Here is a 15,923-nt window from a genome sequence, read left to right as displayed (position 1 = left end):
TTCTACACACAAAATCCCCTAAAATTGACCAAAAAACCCCAAAATGGATGGAGTACAGCAAGGTTGCAGGATATAAGGTCAATGAACAAAAGTCACTCATATTCCTATATTTGAAAATGGACAATTGGAATTTGGAATTTTAAAATATCATTTAAATAGCACTTAGACACAAACAAAATATATACAGGATCTATATGTGCAAAACTACAAAACATTAATATAAAAAAAAGAAAGAAAATCTAAACAAATGGAGACATAGACCATGTTCATAGACAGAAAGACTCAAATTAAGATGTCAATTCTTCCCAATCTGATCTCCAGATTCAGTGAAATCCCAACCAAAATCCTACAAGCTATTTTGTGGGTCTCAAGAAACTGATTCTAAAGATTACATGAAAAGGCCAAGGACCTAGAATAGCCAACACAATACTGAATAACAATAAAGTTGGAAGACTCTCACTACCTGATTTTTAAGATGTACAAGAAGGCTACAGTAATCAGGCAATGTGGTATTGGCAAAAGAAAAGACACACAGATCAACGGAACAGAATAAAGACTTCAGAAATAGACCCACACAAATATCGTCAACTATCTTTGACAAAGGAGAAAAGGCAATTCAATGAAGAAAGGACAGCCTTTTCAACAAGGGGTGCTGGAAAAAACTGGACATCCCTATACAAAAATATTAATCTAGATACAGACCTTACACCTTACATAAAGGTGTATTCAAAATAGATAATAGACCTAAACGTAAAATGCAAAATTGTAAAACTTCTTGAAGAAAACATATGAGAAAATCTACATAACCTTGGGTTTGGTGATAATTTAAGTACACCAGTGCCATGGTCTATGAAAGAAAAACATTGGCAAGTCAGACCTTATTAAAATTAAAAACTTATGTTCTACAAAAGATACCGTTAAGAGAATGAGAAGACAAGTCATAGACTGGGAGATAGTTGTAAAATACGTATCTGATAAAGGACTTTATCCAAAATCTACAAGAAATCCTAAAATTCAAAAAACAATCCAAATTAAAACATCTATCCAAAATCCACAAGAAATCCTAAAATTCAAAAACAATCCAATTAAAAAATGGGCAAAAGTTCTGAGCAGACACCTCAGCAAAGATGTACAGATGGCAAATAAGAATACAAAAAAATGCTCAACATCATTTGTCTTTAGGGAACTGCATATTAAAATGAGATAGCACTTCATAACTATTAGAATGTCTAAAATCCAAAAAATTAATAATGCCAAAGGCTGTAAGGATGTCAAATAACAGACTCACATTTACTTGTGTTGCTGGTGGGCACTGTTTACGCTTTAGAAGAGTGATTGGCAGTGCCTTACAAAACTAAACACAGTTTTACCATATGACCCAGCAATCAAGCTACTAGGTATTTACCCATCTGACGTGAACATTTATGTCCACATAAGAACTTAGGTGTGAATGCATATAAGTAGCTTTATTCATAACTGCCAAAAGCTGGAAGCAACCAATATGTCCTTTAGTAGGTATACAGATAAACAATGGTACATCCATACAATGAAATATTATTCAGTGACATAAAGAAATGAGCTATCAAGCTACAAACTGACAAGGATAAATTGTCACCTCTCATGACAGAGACACAAAGGATTACTTAAAGCCCATTTCTTCTGAGCAGTAAGAGGCCCGAAAAAGCTTACCCCCAGGAATAATTCTTTCAAGAGAAGAAAGATCCCAGGAATAGCCCTGAATCTGGTTTTCTCTCTGTTTTTATTCTCCAGGCAAGAAAGTTACAGAAAAGGAACATAGGTGGTTACAAAAAGAACAGTAAGATATTTGTCATGGCAACAATCATTAGGTTTAGCTGCACCAAGGACATCTGCCCTTAGAGCCAGCATTTTTGCTGTGTTACAATCCTTTATCTACAACGGAGACTTTAGCCTGGAGAAAGTTTTCTGTCTTTCCCAAGCTTAACATTTCTACGTGCAATTCTAAAAAGTTAGGTCCTGTGAAATACATTTGCTTTATTAATGTTGATATCATCCACAATAAATCTTAAATATATAATGCTAAGTGAAAGAATCTACATACCTTATGATTCCAATCATATGCCATTCTGGAAAAGGCAAAACTACAGAGACAGTAAACACACCTATGATTGTCAGTGGTTTGGGGGTGGGGGAGAGTTGAATAGGTGAAGCACAGTAAATTTTTTACAGTGGCAAAACTATTCTGTGTGATACAGTAATGGTAAATACAAGACCATAAGCATCTGTCAATGCCCACAGACCTTTACAGCATAAAGAATAAACCTCAATGTACACAAATTTTGAAAAAAATTATTTAGGAAGTTAGGGGATTCCAGAATATAACGCAGAATGTGACAAGAGTCTAAATGTATTCCAAATGTACGAAACAACCTCACTACAGGTGGTGGAAAAATAAGGTTCTGACCTTTGGAAATAAATGGAGTCTGTAAGACTAAAGGCAAAAGGAACACAAGCACTGTACTCTAGTTGATAAAGTTGTTTTCCATGGAGTCACAGGTTAACAATTCTGAAACCAATGAAATTGAACAATTAAGTAAATGGATGGCAGATGGTGGGAACCAGGTTTCTCAATATTGAAAGTTACAGATAAGCAAGGGAAGAGGGCTAGAATAATCTATGTGGTAATGGATTTGAGCTGGAGACATAAATATAAACTTATGTTTAGTTTAATATGGATACTGATGGTTACACATAGAAACATTTACAGGTATGTGTAATACAGGTTAGCATAAACACATTTCCTTGCTCTGTCAGCTGAAAAGGCCTAGAAGCAATGATATGCCAGTGGCAACAAGCATACTGAACACCCAGATGTTGGTTTCTAATATCATTCACCAACAAAAGGAACCAGGGTGCGTTGGAGAAATGGCTGATTCTAGGACTGGGGCAGGAAATAAACAACATGAGCATGGAATATCTCGTAATGCCAGAAAGTAAGAAAATGAATGTGCACACACACACAATAATGGGAGTATGCAAAGGGATACAGGAGCCAAGAGAAAGGGCACCCAATAGCCAAAGCTGGAACAATTTGAGCAGCAAAATAAATACAGTAGTACTGAACTATAACCCCAAATATTTTTAAAAACTGCTCATACTGACATAAATGTGATTGAATAAATAAATGGTGAAGACAAATCTCCCACGCAAAAAAAATTCCAAGTAATTAATGTAGATTATTTGCTCTCAAGGAATTGGAACTCCTCATTCCTTAAGTGCCTGCCTCACATAGTGACACTCTTCTATAAAGTACAAAAAGGGAGGAAAAAAGAAATAACTTTTCAGTGGAGAAACCTGACCAATTAGCCAGGTGATCAAGGTTAACCAAAAGCAGTAAATCATGCTGATAGTGTGTACCCTTGATATGATGTGCTGAGAATGGTACTTTATCTGTTGTCTTCCTCCCCAAAACACATTACCCCAATCTAACATGAGAAAAACATGAGACAAATCCCTAGTGACATTCTACAAAATACTTGACAGTAATCCTCAATAATGTCAAGAGCATCAATAACAAGAAATATCTGAGAAACTGTCACAATTGAGAGATACCTAAGAAGACATGACTACTCAATGTAATATGGTATCCTGGATAGAATACTGGAACAGTAAAAGCATACAAGGGAAAAGGTAAGAAAATGTGAATTAAGTATGAACTTTAGTTAATAATGATTTATCAATATTTGTTCCCTAATCATTACAAATGTACCATATTAATGTACAATGTTAAAAATAAACTGGGTATGTGTTATGTTGAAACTCTTTGTACTATCTGCAATAATTCTGTACTAAAATAAAAAAGTTAATTTTAAAAAATGCAATCAAGGTATTAAAAAAAAAGTTGAGAAAATACCCTAGAAAGTAGAACCAAAAAAAAGGACGGTAAATAGGAGAGAAAAGATTAGAAAATTAGAGAATCAATCTATTCTGGTCTGATATTCAAATAACAAGAGGTCCAGATAGAAAGTAAGAGGTTAAAAAGAAGAAACTGTCAAATAAAATACCCCAGAACTGAAGGATATATAGTCTTCATATGGAAACAGCCCATTTAGGGCCCAACACATGAATGAAAAACCCTTATCAACCTACATCACCGTGAAATTTCAGAATATCTGGGTGGTCTAAAGAAAGATCACCCCATTTAATACTGCAATCTCCATCCCCCATTTTTCATTTCATCAACTCTCCTGAACTCTCCATCCCATCCTGCTCTTCTTTTTCTCTTTTCCAAAGCACTTATTTACTTTTATGAGCTTCTAACATTCTGTATATTTTATTTATTGCATTTATTGTTTACCATCTGGAACAACTCCCTCCCTCCCTGAATTTAAGCTCCATGAGGGTAGGAATCTTGTATTTTTGTTCACCCACCTATTCAAAGTGCCTGGCACATAAAATGTGCTCAACACATACTTGTCAAATAAATACAAAAGCTTCCAGAGAGAAATAACAGGTCACAGTCAAAGTATTGGTTATCTTATCTGGCACTATAGATCACATTAGCAACACAACAAGTTAGAAAACAATGGAGCCATGCCTCCAAAATTCTAAATGATTTACAACCTAGAATTCTATACACCAAAGCTATCAATCAAGTGTTAAGTGTTGAATAAAAAAATGTGTAGGCATGCAAACACCCCCAAAATTTGCCTCCCATTCAGTCTTTCTCAAGAAGCTACTGAAAGATGTGCTTTACCAACTTGAGGGAGACACCAAGAAAGAAGACAATGTGAAATACAGGTAACAGGCTACCCAACACAGGAGAGAGACAAATGGAATTCACAGATGATCGTAAAAGGACGTTCCACAAAGATATCTGTACAACAAGCCTAGATAGCAACCCATCAAGATGAAAGCAAGTGACAGACCATTACAGGAAAGATGCTGCAAAACAAACTGATTATCTGATGTGTCTGAATCTATTAAGAGGAGACTGACATTGTCTGAAGGGGTTAATAGATCACATAATGAGCACTAAAGACACATAAAAAGAAGATAAAACATACAGTTATAAAGATAAGTGAAAAGTAGATATACAAAAGAATTAAGATAATTATTAGCTCTAGGAAAAACAAATAATTATATAAGAAAATAACATCACACTATACAGTCAGCCCTGTAAACGCCAGGCATTGGTTCAGCACCCCTGCATATACAAAATGCACATATGCTCAAGTCCCACAGTTGGCCCTGAGGAACCTTCATAATATGAAAAGTCAGCCCTCCGTATAGGTGGGTTCAGCATCCACAAATATCCTTTCACAGTTGGTTAAATCCACAGATGCAGAACCCATGTTGTTCAAGGATCAACTATATCTGCATTGTCATACCTTTACAAACTATTGAATAATAATATTATTATTGTCTCACCTTTTATTATCTTTCTAGGCACTTCAAGTAACGTAATGCTTAGTACTACATTGCTCTATAAATAGACATTTAATGAATAGATTTATTTATATTTAATTAAAGAAAATCAGTTCCTGTGCTTTATTTTTAAAAATATATCCTATATTCAAAGTTCCTTTTGCTACTTTTGACTATTGTATTTATTTTTAATTTAATGTTTTTTAAAGGGATACCTATACATAATTTAGAGTCAAATACTACCACAAAGCTTCTAATGAAAGCAACAGTCCTCTGACCCAATTCTTCTCATTCCTGAATCCCACTCCCCAGTAGCCTCTCCAGCCTACTTAAACCAAGTGCCAACTTCTTTATGTGCCGAGTTCACAGGGCCAACTACTTAAATAATGATGTGGGGAAAGTTATATGTGGATTTTTGACCCCTGCATTACTTAAGGGTCAACTGTACTACATTGAAACCATTTAACATGAAAACTTATTAAGCTACTATATCTCCCATTTCAATCAACCAAGATGTATTTTTTGGGCCAGCAATCTACTACATGCAGTAGAAGACACAAAAGAAATGTAAGACATATTCCCTCTTCTAAACAAGTTTGCTTATGGGTATATATAATAACGTGTTTTAGGTAATATTTTTATTCACTTGACCATTTATGTACTTTCAGATTTACAAACAACTTTTTTTTTTAAAAATTTTATTTTGCTGATATACATTGTGGCTGATTATTGCTCCCCATCACCAAAACCTCCCTCCCTCCTCCTTCCCCCCCACCCCCCCAACAATGTCCTTTCTGTTTGCTTGTCGTATCAACTTCAAGTAATTGTGGTTGTTATATCTTCTTCCCCCCGCCCCCAGTTTTGTGTGTGTGTGTGTGTGTGTGTGTGTGAATTTATATATTAATTTTTAGCTCCCACCAATAAGTGAGAACATGTGGTATTTCTCTTTCTGTGCCTGACTTGTTTCACTTAATATAATTCTCTCAAGGTCCATCCACGTTGTTGCAAATGGCAGTATTTCATTCGTTTTTATAGCTGAGTAGTATTCCATTGTATAGATGTACCACATTTTCCATATCCACTCATCTGCTGATGGACATTTGGGCTGGTTCCAACTCTTGGCTATTGTAAAGAGTGCTGCGATGAACACTGGGGAACAGGTATACCTTCGACTTGATGATTTCCATTCCTCTGGGTATATTCCCAACAGTGGGATAGCTGGGTCGTATGGTAGATCTATCTGCAATTGTTTGAGGAACCTCCATACCATTTTCCATAGAGGCTGCACCATTTTGCAGTCCCACCAACAATGTACGAGAGTTCCTTTTTCTCCGCAACCTCGCCAGCATTTATCGTTCAGAGTCTTTTGGATTTTAGCCATCCTAACTGCGGTGAGATGGTATCTCAGTGTGGTTTTGATTTGCATTTCCCAGATGCTGAGTGATGTTGAGCATTTTTTCATATGTCTGTTGGCCATTTGTATATCTTCCTTAGAGAAATGCCTACTTAGCTCTTTTGCCCATTTTTTAATTGGGTTGCTTGTTTTCTTCTTGTAAAGTTGTTTGAGTTCCTTGTATATTCTGGATATTAATCCTTTGTCAGATGTATATTTTGCAAATATTTTCTCCCACTCTGTTGGTTGTCTTTTAACTCTGTTAATTGTTTCTTTTGCTGTGCAGAAGCTTTTTAGTTTGATATAATCCCATTTGTTTATTTTTCCTTTGGTTGCCCGTGCTTTTGGGGTCGTATTCATGAAGTCTGTGCCCAGTCCTATTTCCTGAAGTGTTTCTCCTATGTTTTCTTTAAGAAGTTTTATTGTTTCAGGGTGTATATTTAAATCCTTAATCCATTTTGAGTTGATTTTAGTATACGCTGAGAGGTATGGATCTAATTTCATTCTCCTGCATATGGATATCCAGTTATCCCAGCACCATTTGCTGAAGAGGCAGTCCCTTCCCCAGTGAATAGGCTTGGTGCCTTTGTCAAAGATCAGATGGCAGTAAGTGTGTGGGTTGATTTCTGGATTCTCTATTCTATTCCATTGGTCAGTGTGTCTGTTTTTATGCCAGTACCATACTGTTTTGGTTATTATAGCATTGTAGTATACCTTAAAGTCAGGTAGTGTTATGCCTACAGCTTTATTTTTTTTATGCTCAGCATTGCTTTGGCTATGCGTGGTCTTTTATTGTTCCATATAAATGTCTGGAGAGTTTTTTCCATTTCTGAGAAAAATGTCTTTGGAATTTTGATGGGGATTGCATTGAATTTGTATATCACGTTGGGTAGTATGGACATTTTCACTATGTTGATTCTTCCAATCCAAGAGCATGGGATAAGTTGGTCCGAGCGTTGTGGGTTATTGTTAAGTTGATCAAGAGCATGGGATATCTTTCCATTTTCTTGTATACTATCTAATTTCTCTCTGCAGTGGTTTGTAGTTCTCATTATAGAGATTTTTCACCTCCTTGGTTAACTCAATTCCTAAGTATTTTATTTTTTTGGTGGCTACTGTAAATGGGCAGGCTTTCTTGATTTCTCATTCTGCATGTTCACTATTGGAGAAAAGAAATGCTACTGATTTTTGTGTGTTGATTTTGTATCCTGCTACTGTGCTGAAATCATTTATCAATTCCAACAGTTTTTTTGTAGAGGTTTTAGGCTGTTCGATATATAGGATCATGTCATCTGCAAACAGGGACAGTTTGACTTCATCTTTTCCAATCTGGATGCCCTTTATTTCCTTCTCTTCTCTGATTGCTCTGGCTAGTACTTCCAACACTGTGTTGAATAGGAGTGGTGAGAGTGGGCATCCTTGTCTAGTTCCTGTTCTTAAAGGAAAAGCTTTCAGCTTTTCCCCATTCAGGATGATATTGGCAGTGGGTTTGGCATATATGGCTTTAATTATGTTGAGATACTTTCCCTCTATACCTAACTTATAGAGGGTCTTTGTCATGAATGAGTGCTGAACTTTATCAAATGCTTTTTCAGCATCTATAGAGATGATCATATGGTCCTTGTGTTTGACTTTATTAATATGGTGTATCACATTTATTGATTTGCGTATGTTGAACCAACCTTGCATCCCTGGGATGAATCCCACTTGATCGTGACGAATAATTTTTCGTATGTGTTGCTGTATTCTGTTTGCTAGTATTTTAGTGAGGATTTTTGCATCTATATTCATCAAGGATATCGGCCTGTAGTTTTCTTTTTTGGTTATATCTTTACCTGGTTTTGGTATCAGGATGATGTTTGCTTCATAGAATGAGTTTGGGAGATTTGCGTCCGTTTCAATCTTTTGGAATAGTTTGTAAAGAATCAGTGTCAATTCCTTTTTGAATGTTTGGTAAAATTCTGCTGTGAATCCATCTGGTCCTGGGCTTTTCTTTGTTGGGAGCCTTCTGATAACAGCTTCAATCTCCTTTATTGTTATTGGTCTGTTCAAATTTTCTACGTCTTCATGGTTCGGTTTTGGGAGCTTGTGTGTGTCCAGAAATTTATCCATTTCCTCCAGATTTTCAAATTTGTCGGCATGTAGTTGTTTATTGTAGTCTCGAATGATTCCTTGTATTTCAGATGAATCAGTTGTAATATCGCCTTTTTCATTTCTAATTTTTGTTATTTGAGTCTTCTCTCTTCTTTTTTTTGTTATCCATGCTAATGGTTTGTCAATTTTATTTATCTTTTCAAAAAACCAACTTTTTGATTCATTGATCTTTTGAATTGTTTTTTGGGTTTCAATTTCATTCAGTTCTGCTCTGATCTTAATGATTTCTTTCCGTCTGCTAACTTTAGGTTTGGATTGTTCTTGTTTTTCTAGTTCTTTAAGGTGAAGTGTTAGGTTGTTCACTTGCCATCTTTCCATTCTTCTGAAGTGAGCATTTAATGCAATAAATTTTCCCCTTAATACTGCTTTTGCAGTATACCACAGGTTTTGGTATGATGTATCATTATTTTTATTAGTTTCAATAAATTTTTTGATTTCCTGCTTGATTTCTTCTTGGACCCATATGTCATTAAGTAGAATGCTGTTTAATGTCCATGTGTTTGTATAGTTTCCAAAGTTTCATTTGTTAATAATTTCTAGTTTTAATCCATTGTGGTCTGAGAAAATACATGGGATAATTCCAATTTTTAAAAATTTATTGAGACTTGATTTGTGACCTAATATGTGATCTATCCTGGAGAATGATCCATGTGCTGATGAGAAGAATGAATATTCTGAGGTTGCTGGGTGGAATGTTCTGTAGATATCTGCCAATTCCAATTGGTCTAGAGTATTGTTTAGATCTTGTGTTTCTCTGCTGATTCTTTGCCTAGATGATCTGTCTAATATTGACAGTGGGGTGTTCAGGTCGCCTGCTGTTATGGTATTAGTGTCTATTTCCTTCTTTAGGTCTAATAGAGTTTGTTTTATAAATCTGGCTGCTCCAACATTGGGTGCGTACATATTTATGATTGTTATGTCTTCTTGATGGATCAGTCCTTTTATCATTAAGTAGTGTCCCTCATTGTCTCTTTTTATGGTTTTTACTTTGAAGCCTATTTTGTCAGATATAAGAATAGCTACTCCAGCTCGTTTTTCTTTTCTGTTTGCATGGTAAATCTTTTTCCATCCTTTCACTCTTAGTCTGTGTGAATCTTTATGGGTGAGGTCGGTCTCTTGTAGGCAGCATATAGTTGGGTCCTCCTTTTTGATCCAGTCAGCCAGTCTGTGTCTTTTGATTGGGGAATTTAAGCCTTTTACATTAAGAGTTGTTATTGAAAAGTGTTGATTTATTCCTAGCATTTTATTGGTTGTTTGGTTGCCTTAGGTGTCTTTTGTTCCTTGCTTTCTGATTTACTGTTTGGTTTCTGTGTTTGTTGGTTCCTTAGGTTGTAGATAGCGTTTTTGTATGCTTGTTTTCTCTTCATGAATGCCATTTTTATTATACTAGTGGGTTTTGATTTTTCTTGGGTTTTTATGGCAGTGGTAGTTATTTTTCAGGAACCAAACCCAGTACTCCCTTGAGGATTTCTTGTAAGGGTGGTCGTGTGGTAGTGAACTCCCGCAGTTTTTGTTTGTCTGAGAAATATACTATTTGCCCTTCATTTCGGAAGGATAGCCTTGCAGGGTAGAGTATTCTTGGCTGGCAATCTTTGTCTTTTAGTATTTTGAATATATCATCCCATTCCTTTCTAGCTTTTAGGGTTTGTGATGAAAAGTCTGATGTTAGCCTGATTGGGGCTCCCTTATAGGTGATTTGACGCTTCTCTCTTGCAGCTTTTAGGATTCTCTCTTTGTCTCTGAGTTTTGCCAATTTGACTATAACATATCTTGGAGAAGGCCTTTTTGGGTTGAATACATTTGGAGATTGTTGAGCTTCCTGGATCTGAAGATCTGTGATTTTTCCTATACCTGGGAAGTTTTCTGCCACTATTTTTTTGAATATGTTTTCAATGGAATCTCCATTTTCCTCCCCTTCTGGAATACCCATGACTCGGATATTTGAGTGCTTAAGGTTGTCTGATATCTCTCTCAGATTTTCTTCAATGTCTTTGATTCTTTTTTTTCTTTCTTTTTTGTCTGCTTGTGTTATTTCAAACAGCCCATCTTCAAGTTCAGAGGTTCTCTCTTCAAGTTCGACAAGCCTGCTGGTTAAACTCTCCACTGTGTTTTTTATTTCGCTGAATAACTTCTTCAGTTCAGCAAGTTCTGCTACAGTTTTTTTCAGGACATCGATTTCCTTGTATATTTCCTCTTTCAGATCCTGTATACTTTTCCTCATTTCATCATGATGTCTAGCTGAGTTTCCTTGTATCTCATTCAGTTTCCTTAGAATTATCACTCGAAATTCCTTGTCAGTCATTTCAAGGGCTTCTTGTTCTATAGGATCTAGAGTTTGAGATTTATTAACTTTTGGTGGTGTACTTTCTTGATTTTTTGTATTTCTGGTATCTTTTTTTTGATGTTTATTCATTGTGGGAGGGGGTTTCACAGTCCACCAGTTTGAGACTACTGACTAACTAAGATGTTGCTGTGGTTGCCAATTTGGTATGGCTACCTCCGTGACTGCTCATTTGGCCTCTAGTGCCTTGTGTGTATGGTTGCCTCGGGTCTTGGGCCTCTCCGGGGAGCCACCTTTCTGGTCAGCTTGGACTCGGCTGGGCTGCTGGATCACGTACCACAGGGTGTGTGATCTCTGCTGAGCTTTCACTCTCCGTTCAGGACTTCTCCCTGTTCCGTGCGCTCTGGCCCTGGCTGTTGGATCGTGCAGTGGTGACCCCACAGGGTGTGTGGTTTCTGTCGATTCTCCGCCTCCCTGGCCGCACGTCTCCCCACTCTGTGTGCACTGGGCTGGGCTGGGACGTGTCTTCTGCAACCCTCGTCTATCAGCTGGGCCTTCAAGACCCTGCTCGGCACCGCCTCGCCCAGGAAGTCTACCAGATTTCTGGTAGGCACAGACGACCGGTCGCTCTGGGTGCCTTTGCTGCACTGTGTAGATCTTTCTCGGGACTTGTTCACCTTTCTATCCCCCCGGCATGGACCGAGTCTAGCGCCCGCCTGCAGTCAGCTCTCCGGCAGGTTCAAGCGGACTTGGGAACTCTCCTACCACACTATTCCAAACCAGAAATTGGTTAGGCCTTTTTCCAAACTGGTGGCCGCAGAGATGGTATCTGCCTCCCAGTAACAGGAAGTTTACCGGGGGCCGGAGTCCAGGGTGTGGTGGAGTGACAGTTGGCCCCGCCCGTACTTCCGTGCCCTCCCAACACTGGCCGGGGACGTCCCACGCCACCAGCCCCTCCAGAGAACCATGGAGGGAGTGGGAGGGGAGGCCAGCCCGCAGGCCCCGGGAAGCCCCGCACCGGGGCAAGCAAGTGGGAAGGCTCAGTGAGGAGCCGAGCCAGGCCGGAGCTGCCAGTATCTGGGAAAATGGAGGCAGCCCCGGGGCGCTGATTGGCCTGGTGATGCAGGCGGAAGCCGGGTGGGCGTCAGCCCCCCGAGCAGGGCCGGGCCAGGGGTCACTCACAGGACTGTGCCAGGTTGGGCACTCACTCTCTGCTTCTGGTTTGTCGCCTTCCCCGTTCTCGGTTCCCACCGCCTCGGGCTGCTCACTCGGTCCCGCGGCGCGGCTCGGGGCTCCCAGGAATCTTCTTTTATGCCGGCCTGAAACCTTGAATCCTGAATAGGGCAGCTGGCCTATTCCCGCAGCCCCGGCCTCTGGGATCCTGTCTGCATCCACAGCAGCCCTGGCGCCATGTTCCCTGTTTAGAGACTTGCTTTTGCAGCTACAAAACAGTTCTTTTCCTGCTCCATTCTTCAAAGCTGTTGCCTGTAAATGAGGCAGCCTCTCCTGCTGAGGGCAAAGTGGCAGTCAGCCCCCACGACCGGCCACCAGCAGCGGTCCTCCCTTAAGAGATGGCAAGAGGAAGGTCCACAAGTTACCCGGCTGCCTGAGGCCCAGTGGCCGCCTTTTCCACCTCAGCTACAAACAACTCTTTACACTATTTACTTTACCAAAAAAAAAAAAAAAAAAGGTTTAAAAAGATATCTTCATAATTAAAAAAACTGGCAGCAACATGGAAAATTAATCAGAAAACTGAGAAAACCAGTAAGGAGACTCCTAAAATGGTTAAGGCGAGAGATGAGGGCCTGAGCTGGGACAGTGCAGTGGCAAAGAAAAGGAAATAGATATAAAAGTGTCTAAAGAATGAGAACATTTGGAGAGTGAAAGCAAGGGAGAAAGCTAGGATTACTGCCAGGTTTCCACCATGGGTGACTGGGTAGATGGTGATACCACTGACCATGTGGGGCAACACAAAGAAGAGCAGGATTAAAGGAAAACATGAATTCACTTTCGAACTGCTGTTTGAAGTACCTTGAGAACATCCTGGAAGAGGTATCCAATAGGCAGTTGAATAGAAGGATCTGGAATGCAGGAGAGAAGTCTGAGACAGATAAAGAATTGGGAATTGGCAACACACAGCTGCTAATGGATGAGATCACCTAGGAAGAGAATATAGAAGAGGACAGGAGCCTGATATCAGATAACTAAAGATAACAATTCATGTTCCTGAAACCACTCTGGATAAAACTTTTCCCAGAGTTTTATGTACTTCTATAGAAAAATATCAAAAATAAAATGTTAAACGAAAATCAAACTGCAAAACTTTATGCATAGTATAAACCCATTTTTACAAACAAGTTGTAAAAAAAAAAAAGAGCATTAGCAAAGGCACAGTAAAAAAAAGGGGGGGGGAACAAACATCAAATTGTTAATACTATAAATCTGGGAATGGGATTATGTAAACCTTTCAGACCTACATTATATGTCTTTATGCTATTTTACTTTTTAACAAGCATGTACTTTTATAAATAGGAAAAAGAAGATAATTTTGTTCTTTTCCTAAAAAAAAAATTATAGGATGTATCCTTACAATATAAAAAAAAAAAGAAGAAAAATCTGTTAGAAAAACACTTGTACATATAAATGGGCAAATAATATCGACAACTAATAAGTTATGAAAAAATGTTCAATGCACTTTCAAAGTAATGAGAATTTGAACACATAACATTTACTGCCTACTAAATCGAAACATAGTTTCTTTAAATAATAAAAGCACTCAATGTTAGTGTGTGAGTTTTGAAAAATGCATCTCAGACAGTGCTGACAGGAGGTAAACTGGTACATTGTCTCAGGAAAACAACATGAAGATATGTATCAATAGCCTCAAAAAGACTCCGAAAATTTAATCTAACAATTATCTTTTTCGATGTCTAAGAAAATAATCCAAAAGAACTAAAAGCATGCAGACAAAGATATTTCACCAAATCATTAGTTAAAAGAATCTAAACACCTGGGCTGGTGGGTAAGCTCGGTTGGTTAGAATGCGGTGTCATAACACCAAAGTAAAGGGTTCAGATCCCCCTACTGGCTGGCCACCAAAAAGATCTAAAAAATTTTAAAAATAAAAAATAAACACCAACATTAGGACACAATAGAAAACTATATAGATATCAAAAGTAATGTTTATGTCTATCAGACCTTGAAAAAAAAGTACATACTCTATGACCCAGCAATTCAGCTTCTAGAGAAACACTAGCACTTGGGCACAAGAATACATCACATAGAACTTTCAATGTTGCAACGTTTATAATAGTATAAAATTGCAAATAACCTAACAGCCCATCAATACAAGAATGGTTAAATCAGCTTTCTCAAACTGTGGTCTCAGGATCCCTAGAAGTTAAAAGGCCTGCGAGGTCCTCTCTTTTTCAACTGTGTATTTGTGCAAGGGTAGATTTTCTTATATGCTTCAACCTAAACAAGATAATACACCAGACTGAACAGAGAAGCAAATATGAGAATCCAGCTGTCTTCTATAAAGCCAGATACTAAAGTGATTTACAAAAATGCAAACCACCACCACCCTTCTCACTAAACTGTTTTAGAAAATACTTATTTTTCACTTAAAAATTATTTAATTCATAAGTTTTATTATTTTTAAATGAATAAATAAAAATTTTAAATTTTCTGGTTTTAATCTGCAAAATGGCAAATATACTGCATTAGAAAACAAACACTCTTGGTCCTCAACAGTTTTTAAGTGTGATTATCCTCAGTCATAATATTAAATGAACTCTGGTGCTAGCATATCATGTAACATTCTGATTGGGGATGATAATTAAACGGGAATTTAGCTTTATCTGTAATGTAATTGTTTCAAGAGATATTTTGCTCATGTACTACTTGTATAATCAAAAAGTCAAAGTTACGTTTATGAAGCTTTTTAAAAACATGGGGAAACGTTTAAAATAGCATTTTAGCCAAGAAAAGCAGGCAATTAAACTGTATATAAAATATCATCTTAATTAAGAAAATGAACAGGAGAAAAAAATGACTCGAAGGAAAAAAAATCAAAATATTAACAAAGGTTAATTACCTTTACATGATGGAATTATGGTTACTTCTCCTTATTTCTTATTCTATTTTTCAAAATTCTGTCACTAAGCATACAGTTTAATATCCAGGGGAGAAAAAAAAGGAAGAAATTAGTTGAAAAATTATATATAGTTCTACTGGACCAAACCCTTAAACTTCTGCCAACTCAAGAGACCACAAGTTCAAATGAATAAATGGAGGAATCTGATTATCAACAAATTGACTATTTTTTAAAAATAAAAAGATTAACAATATCAAATTTATGGGCTGGTTTCCATACAAGACAAACTAACTAGTACATCCTTAGTCTGGAATATAATAATTGCAATTACGGCACTACAAATAAGTTAATTTAAAAGTAAGGTCATCTTTTAGAGTTTTTTCAAAGGTAATAAAGGAAAGGTAGCTGGAAAGAACACAACCGCGTCCTTTGGTCTATGATGACGGGAAAATGAATCGGTACGGGAATAGCGTTGCGAGAGCACGGGCAGTGATGACAGATCGGTCGCGCCGGGACCGAGCCCTTTCTGCGTAGAGGCTACAACTGCTCGGGAACCACTGTCCCCTCCTACAGTCACAGCCCTTACCCAGGCG

General features: G+C 37.7%; 1 protein-coding gene across 4 annotated transcripts in view; it reads right to left on the bottom strand.

Annotated features, from left to right (window-relative positions):
* The window catches only part of ZFYVE16 (zinc finger FYVE-type containing 16), a 65,600-nt gene that overhangs the window by 48,984 nt on the left and 693 nt on the right, over positions 1-15,923 (bottom strand). For 2 of the 4 annotated variants that reach the window (XM_063086186.1, XM_063086189.1), the window contains exon 2: positions 13,266-13,393. The exons of the other annotated variants lie outside the window; for them this stretch is intronic. The gene's annotated coding sequence lies outside the window, so the exon portion shown is untranslated. The remainder of the gene's footprint in view (positions 1-13,265; positions 13,394-15,923) is intronic. 4 annotated transcript variants of the gene reach the window in all.

This window comes from Cynocephalus volans, chromosome 2 (assembly GCF_027409185.1).
Source record: "Cynocephalus volans isolate mCynVol1 chromosome 2, mCynVol1.pri, whole genome shotgun sequence".
Classification (NCBI taxonomy): Eukaryota; Metazoa; Chordata; class Mammalia; order Dermoptera; family Cynocephalidae; genus Cynocephalus; species Cynocephalus volans.
The sequence above is the reverse complement of the archived record's forward strand: the minus strand, read 5'-3'. Positions and strand labels throughout refer to the sequence as shown.